Raw genomic sequence first — 8,924 nt, forward strand, 5'->3', positions numbered from 1 at the left:
TCCCTGCTCTACAACCAACAAGGTCATGCATGGTAGAAGATGCCTACTAGGCACCCTGATGGGAGATTTAACACAATTCATATTTGGCACAAAAATAAAATATACTAATCTAGAGTGTTGCTGATCTGTATTAGAAGGTGATGCAGGGAGATTCCTTTTGGACCTCCAGTTGGATCTTGGCTGGATCTTTTACAAGGCCCTGCATATAAGTGGCCTCTCTAACTTTTCTCACTGGCTCATACAAATAGCTAAGCCTGGTGAGTACTTAGGTTCCCAACCCCTATAGTTATAGTTATAATTTGTGGGCAGCCATCTAATCTTATCTTGATATTAATTCGATTTTAAGCTGTATTTCAGTCAATTGCTGAATTTTATGTCTTAATGTATTATATATTTTGATGTTAGCTGCCCTGAGCCCAGTTCTAGTCAGGGAGGGTGGGATATTAATATTTTTTTCCCCCATCATCATCTACACAGAGCTGTAAAAATGCTCAAAAATAGTTATGTGCAATTTTCCATTGACTGCTCTACACCACCCTCTGGTGTCACACTTTTATAGCAAATTGATAACATTTTAACTGATCAATGTAGATTAGTTTCTTGAGTGTGAGGAAAAGTCAAGATTCGGATTAAGAACCAATGATTGTTGCATGGGTGGGGAATCTGTGACCCTTCAGATGTGCTGGTCTATAACCCCCATCGTTCCTGACCTATTGGTTGTGGCTGATGGGAGTTTGAGTCTAAAGTCATCTGGAAGATTCCCCATCCATGCATTGTTGTGTTATGAGTTCTACAACTTCCTCCCATAGTCATTAGAGGTCCCCAGACTCCAAGCAACACAAAGGACGTCTTGTCTATGTTTCCACTTTGTTGATTTGGCTAGGTATCTATATGTGTGGAATGCCTAGTAAGCATATTTTAAAATTATTTGATGTTCAAAAAACAAAGCTCTTATTTTCCATTAAGTTACTTGTGCAACCACATACAGAAAATTAAAACAAACAAACAAACAAACAACAAGCAAGCAAGCAAGCAAGCAAGCAAACAAACAGTGTTCTTTTGCTCTTAGCTGTTTTTCATGCTTTCCAGATAGAAATTGTGTCCATGGTGTGCTTTGAGCTCCGTACAGTGGAAATCATCACACAGTGTAGAACTACCTAATTCACACTTTCTGAAACAATAGTTGAATTAAAACAACTAGCCTTTGAATTTTGCAATGCAGTTCTCCTCTAGTAATCGATTGTATGGAAGCTGCTCTGGGTAACATTTTGCCTAAAGAGCAGGGTACAAAAGCTTTTAAACTACACATACATGCATAATATGTACAGAAATGCACATATTAGTTAAAATAACATTACTAGTGCATGATAGCACAGAAAACTGTGTTGCAAAGATATGAAGATTAGGCAAAATTGCATTTTAGGAGAAATTTGCACTAAAATGCTGATGAAGTTTCACCAAAACAACCAAACCTGCCAACTGGTGTTGAAATGTAGAGAATTGGACTTTAGATCGGGCAAATGAGAAAACTTAAAATGATAGATTTGCCCATCCGTGTCTGCTGCTGGGTTCTTATTTTTCACTGGTCTTCCATTCTCTACACAACTGCATATGAAACAGTGAACTAAATCTTCTTGTAGGCATCCCCATGCAAATGATACTTCCTCTAGTGTACTTTCCCCCCTGCTCAAATACCTTCTGGCACTTTGTTCCCCCCAATACATAGCTTTCATCAATTACTTATGCCCATGAACACATTATCATGCAGACTTTATTCACATCCTCTGTATTCATAAGCTTGTTGTTTGGTGAGTATTTCTATACGCCAAGTAGAATATAGAGATAGCAGAAACAGCATGGCACATTTCTTTTTGGGAAATGAGGTGTGTAACTTGGTTGCCTTGGTGTTATTCAGAGTGGGCTTCTTATGCTTGTCTGTCCCTTTCTACCCAAACACCAGAAACTTTCTTTCCTCTCTCCACCATTCTGTTCCTTTATTTGTGGAAATGTAAAATGCAGTCATATTCCAGCCATCAAGATATCGGCAGTTCATCAGATAAAGTGTTGGGAAGCTCAAACCAGACTTTGAGCACAATGGCCTTCTACGATTTGACAATGATTCGGACATAATCACTGGGCAAAAGACTTGATTAAAAATGTAAATTCTATGTGCACATATTTGATGCCAGTCTGATGATCAAAAATTGCTTCCACCCTTCTGATTCCAGCTACCCAGTCCCAGATTTCCCTGATCCAGCCTGTTTCAGAAATCAAACGCCCAGAAGAGACCTTGACTCTGACTTGCAAAAGTTCCTCCTCTTTGGATCAGTACTGGATGCAATGGAGTCGGAAAATGGGGGACCAGGGAATTCAGTGGATTGGAGAGATCAGTCCAGATGGCAAAGCAACAGGTATGCACCAGCCTCTGAGGGGAAGATTTACCATCTCCCGGAATAACGCACTGAACACCGTTTACTTAGAGATAAGGAAGCTTGTAGTTGAAGACAGTCGTCTCTATTACTGCAGCGCCCACAGTGAAATGGAATCATACAGAAACCAGAAATTGCTGCTGTGCCACCACTCCATCTGCTGGTCAGGTGCTAGGGCTAGAATCTCACACCACTGATCCGGTGGGTGCACATACATTCAAAAAGGGTCCTGGACCTGTGCAAAAACCCAGATTCATGCAATCAAAAAGTCACAACGCTGCCCTTATCTTTGTGTGGGTAATCACTTGATCCACCCAGCAGAACAGACACTTTTCTGTTTCTGTTTTGTGTTTTGGTCTGCACCTGTCAGACTGCTGGCCTTTAGCAAACTCTTGAACAGAAGAAGGAGCCCAATCCAAACCTCTGCGTCTTGACTTCATTGCATGGATGGGCAAATCTGGTATCCCATCTCCCTTTCCTCAGTGCATTCTCCTGGCTTGGGGATGTGGGTGGCACTATGGTCTAAACCACTGAGCCTCTTGGGCTTGCCGATCGGAAGGTCGGCAGTTTGAATCCGTGCGAAGCAACCCTATTAGCGGCTTAGCGGATTAGCGCTATTAGCGATTTAGCTGCTATTAAAGGCTATTAAAGGTTTAGCGGATTAGCGGATTAGCTGCTAAAAGGCTATTAGCGGCTTAGCGGCTTAGAAAAAGGGGGTGGGGAGCGAAAAAAAATCTCAAGACTCGCAAGACATTTTCGTCTTACGAAGCAAGCCCATAGGGAAATTCGTCCTGCGCAGCGCAACGAAAAACGGAAAACCCTTTCGTCTAGCGGGTTTTCCGTCTTGCGAGGCATTCGTCTTGCAGGGCACCACTGTATTTTTATTATGTTTGTCCCTGTGGAATGCCTTCCCACCATATGTCAAAGTGAAAAATAACTACCTAACTTTTAGAAGACATCTGAAGGCAGCCCTGTTTAGGGAAGCTTTTAATGTTTAATAGGTTATTATATTTTAGTGTTTTGTTGGAAGCCACCCAGAATGACTGGGGAAACCCAGCCAAATCAGCGGAGTATAAATAATACATCATCATCATCATTATTATTATTATTATTATTATTATTATTAGTCAATTTGATTTATTTCCATGAGTAAATAAACTAAACAACAGCAGCAACAAAGACAAGTTAAGTTTCATGAAGTCATTATAACTAAATGCCACTGATAGTCATTGCATCCATGAATATGTGTAATCCACTTTTGGTGCCGTCTATGCTATTAGTTATCACTCCACGCTGTGGTAGCAAATTCCATCCATTATTTAAGTGTTGTGTGATGAAGTGGACAGAAGTCTGTCCTAAATTCCTAAGCAACAAGGAGATAGGAAAAAATTACAGTGGTGCCTCGCAAGACGAAAAGAATCCGTTCCGCGAGTCTCTTCGTCTTGCGGTTTTTTCGTCTTGCGAAGCAAGCCCATTAGCGGATTAGCGCTATTAGCGCTATTAGCAGTTTAAGGGCTATTAACGGCTATTAAAGGCTTAAGGGATTAGCGGATTAGCTGCTAAAAGGCTATTAGCAGCTTAGCGCTTTAGAAAAAGGGGTTGGGGAGCGGAAAAAAACCTCAAAAATCGCAAGACATTTTCGTCTTGCGAAGCAAGCCCATAGGGAAATTCGTCTTGCGAAACGCCTTTGAAAACGGAAAACCCTTTCGTCTTGCGGGTTTTCCGTCTTGCGAGGCATTCGTCTTGCGGGGCACCACTATACTGTTGAATCATTACTATTGATTCTTTTATTATTGGGTTGTTTTATTATTGGTTTGTTTATATACCACTTAGTTCCAAAATACTTTTGCTTGCTTTATTTGTTTCATTCACGAATCACTTCCTAAGCAGCATCTCAAAGCAATTTAATAATAAAAGAGATCTATGCATATAAAAAACAATTCTATAAATTAGAAATGTTGAAGGAGTTTTGGGCAAGGGGTGGGGATGCAGGAGAAATTAGGAAGCTCCCTCATACTGAGTCAACCATTCCTGCTACTCCCTAAGTTAACTTTGCTTTTTTTAAAACAACAACATAAACCCAACAACTTCTAAAACCTTAATTAGTGTTCTTAATTGGCATGGGAGAAACTATAGAAGTCTTCAAAGGCTTTTTCTTTCAGCCCCAGGAGGCAGTAATGAAACAGAGAAATAATTTTATAAAATTGATGCTTATTTATTCCCAGCTAAGGTAAAGGTAAAGGTAAAGGTACCCCTGCCCATACGGGCCAGTCTTGCCAGACTCTAGGGTTGTGCGCTCATCTCACTCTAGAGGCAGGGAGCCAGCGCTGTCTGCAGACACTTCCGGGTCACGTGGCCAACGTGACAAGCTGCATCTGGCGAGCCAGCGCAGCACACGGAACGCCGTTTACCTTCCCGCTGGTAAGCGGTCCCTATTTATCTACTTGCACCCGGGAGTGCTTTCGAACTGCTAGGTTGGCAGGCGCTGGGACCGAACGACGGGAGCGCACCCCGCCACGGGGATTCAAACCGCCGACCTTTCGATCGGCAAGTCCTAGGTGCTGAGGCTTTAACCCACAGCGCCACCCGCGTCCCATATTCCCAGCTACCTTTTGTCAAATGTATACAGAAGAAATTAATATGCGGAACATCAGAGAGTTTCCCCCTGGTTCTTGACATTACTGGGTATGTACTTTTATGAGTTAACCTGAGAACTTTGGTGTCTGGTGTCCATTGGTATTATACTTGGTCAGAATGTTAGCGCATGTCAGGGACTGGCTGGACACCAAGGAGTGGTGGTTGGATACTGATGAGTGAGCACCAGGAGAACTGGGGTTGGAGACTGATTTGGAAGAAGGGTCAGTGATCCAACAGAGCCTGCAATGGCCAGGAGATGTGAGTCAGAGACAGGAGAAGCTGCAGGATTGAAGAGTGAAGAACAGGTGAAGGAGGAGCGAGAGATTGGTCAGGCTGGTGTAGAATCAAAGGCTTCCATACCTCCTTCTCCTGCCTCTACCTCTCCTGTTCCACTTCCTCCCAGGACCAGAAGAGGCTTGAAGATACAGGAGCAGAAACAGGTTACATGCAGGTTCAGTTTTTGCCTGCTTGCATGCAGCTCAGGTGGGGAAGATACATAAACTGAGGTTAGGAGTGAGGCCTCTCTGTTGCTGCATCTGTTTCATCAGCTGCACACCTAGGAGTAGCTGAGAGATGCAGGCTGAATGGACATGTCTTTTCCTAACTTGTAGGTGTACTTTTGACAATAAAAAGTTAATTCCTGGCTCTGTACGTTTTTTAATTGACAGTGCTGGGACAGCACATCCACAAGCCTGCAATGTCTGCTCTGACAGACAATAGATATGCAGTAGACATGGGTATTCCCTTCAACTGCTACCTTTCTGGAGATATCTGTATTATATGTACAAAGTACATTTGTGGCCCATGAGGAGAAGTGGAGGCAGTAGCGTCCTCTTCACTGTTGTACTACTTGGGTGGGAGATGCAGTGGGACAAGGCAGAATCAATGAAATACAAGAAGGTTCACTCTAACAGTGGCCTTGGAGATGTGCAGGTAGGGATGGGGAAGTAATTTGCTTTAGTGTGCATCTATATTGCTCCCTGCAATCTGCAAGGTGCTGCTTCCCCTCTCCCAATCTTTTCTGTCTTTAAAGGGGCCTTTGAAATTGCAGGGAACATGTGCGACTGCTGTTCTTTGCATGATAACCACACATCTCCTGCATGTGTGCATCTGCTTGCCACTTATAATAACAGCACTGATGGCCCGATGCAAATTACATCCTGGGGGACCTTCATTAAAAAGAAGTCCTGTGCAGAGGATGCAGAATTCAAGGTCCTTCAAATAATTCAGGTCTTCTTCAGGTCCTGGGAGATGATGCCATTGATCATGGAACTGCAACCCTTGATGATTTTCCTTATGTTCTTCCCAACATGTAAGAGAAAAATCCTCTCCCCACTCCTGTAGACAATCCATCACTATGTTGTGTCATTCCATGTCATTTCATGTCTCATTTTTCTTCTCCATATACAGACATTTCCTCACAGATTACCCTTACTGAGTCTGGAGGTGGCATGAAAAGACCAGGAGAGACATTGCGACTGACCTGTACAGTGTCTGGTTTTTCTGTAACAAGCTATGGAGTACAGTGGATCCATCAGCCTCCAGGAAAGGGACTGGAGTGGGCTGGAGTTATCGGGAGTGGTGGAAGCACTTACTATAGCAGTGCCCTCCAAAACCGGATCACCATCACAAGAGACACCTCAAAAAACCAAGTGTTCCTACAACTGACTAGCCTGAAGCCTGAAGACTCTGCAATGTATTACTGTTCACGATACGCACTGTGAGCAAACTCTTCTCAGAGGCAGTACAATAACTCTGCTTCCTGAAAGCAAGATAAAAGTCAATCATGGGTTTGTGGGCAGCAGCTGGAAGCAAGGCCATGTTTCATCCTGTGTTTTCTCTCAACCACAAAAGCATAATATGATGCCATACAAATAGTTCATTAACAGAATTAATTCTCTACAAATGTTGAACTTCAAACAATTTTGGTTGGCACAGAGTGTTTTCAAACTACGTCAAGAGTGAAAAGTAATAACAGCTAGAGCTAATCTTGGTCATCTGATTCATTTCTGGGATTCATTTCTCTCCAAACATGTGACAGTTGCACAAACACATTACATTCGCATCTGGGTATTAATGTGCAATAAACTCATCTGAACAGCCTCCTACAATGGAAGCATAGAGAAAATTTGCTGTTGGTGGTGCTCACGTTCCATGATGATGGGCAATGGAGTCCAAAGGCCTAATACCACCTGCAAGAGAAAATAGAGAGAGAAATCTAATTTTGCCACAAAAAGAAACTGTCTAGAAGATCCCTTTTAGATGGAGGTGGCATTTTTAATGGATGAAGAAGACAACCTTTAAAATAATCTTATTTCTTTATATATTTTCCTGAATGCTTCCATTTTACTCCCACTTTTATATGATTTTGTTTATAAAAAAGTTTAAAAGAAATTATATTTCTTTTAATATGTATGTGTTTGTGTGTATTCAACCTTTGTCTCAAAATATGTATTTATATGTATGTTTTTACACATTTAAACCACTGAAGCAGATGGAATTATTGCATACCAAATTTGTGAAATGCACATTAAGCGAAAGTTGCTGATTAAAGATTGATTCCCTCAGGCACTGCTACTTAAGTTCTCCTGGTTTTCTAGATCTGCAAATGGCGAGGGCTAGTATTTCTGTTGAAAGGCCTCATCATAGCTGCTTTCAGTTTCTTTGCTTTTTTATTATTCAGCTGATTCAGCTGATCAAAGTATTGCATACAGTAAAGCTACTGACAGGAGAAATGTGCAACCCGATAAATGTTTACAGTCACATATAACATATGAAAATATAGCTTCCTTTGCTGATATGTTATACCAGTCTCTAATTTTGGAATGTGGTTTTGTAAATGGAATCAAAGGAAATGAGTATCATTCTGCAAACCATTCCATACTGTGTCTATATTGTGTCCTCCCTGCAATCTGCAAGGTGCTGCTTTCCCTCTCCCAATCTTCTCTGTCTTTAAATTGGCCTTTGAAATTGCAGGGAGATGTGGGGCTGCTGTTCTTAGCATGATAACCACACCTACTGCATGTGTGCCTGTACTTGCCGCTTATAATAACAGCACTGATGACACCATGCAAATTACATCCTGGGGGGCCTTCATTAAAAAGAAGTCCTGTGCAGAAGATGCAGAGCTCAGGTCTTCTTCAGGTCCTGTGAGATGATGCCATTGATCATGGAACTGCAACCCTTGATGATTTTCCTAATATTCTTCCCAGCATGTAAGAGAAAAATCCTCTCCCCACTCCTATAGACAATCCATCACTATGTTGTGTCATTCCATGTCATTTCATGTTTCATTTTTCTTCTCCATATGCAGACATTTCCTCACAGATCACTCTTACTGAGTCTGGAGGTGGCGTGAAAAGACCAGGAGAGACATTGCGACTGACCTGTACGGTGTCTGGTTTTTCTTTAACAAGCTATGAAGTACACTGGATCCGTCAGCCTCCAGGAAAGGGATTGTTGTGGGTTGGAGGTATCTGGAGTGGTGGAAGCACTTACTATAGCAGTGCCCTCCAAAACCGGATCGCCATCTCAAGAGACACCTCAAAAAAACAGGTGTTCCTGCAACTGACTAGCCTGAAGCCTGAAGACTCTGCCATGTATTACTGCTCAAGGGACACAGTGAGCAAAGCATTCTCAGAGGCAGTACAATAACTCTGCTTCCTGAAAGCAAGATAAAAGTCAATCATGGGTTTGTGGGTAGCAGCTGGAAGCAAGACCATGTTTCATCCTGTCTTTCCCCTCAACCACAAAACATAATATGATGTGGCACAAATAGTTCTTTAACAGAATTAATTCTCTACAAATGTTGAAGTTTAAATATATTGGTCTGCACAACTCTTCAAAGTATTTTCAAAA

Source organism: Podarcis tiliguerta, assembly GCF_965153285.1.
Source record: "Podarcis tiliguerta genome assembly, chromosome: 13".
Taxonomy (NCBI): domain Eukaryota; kingdom Metazoa; phylum Chordata; class Lepidosauria; order Squamata; family Lacertidae; genus Podarcis; species Podarcis tiliguerta.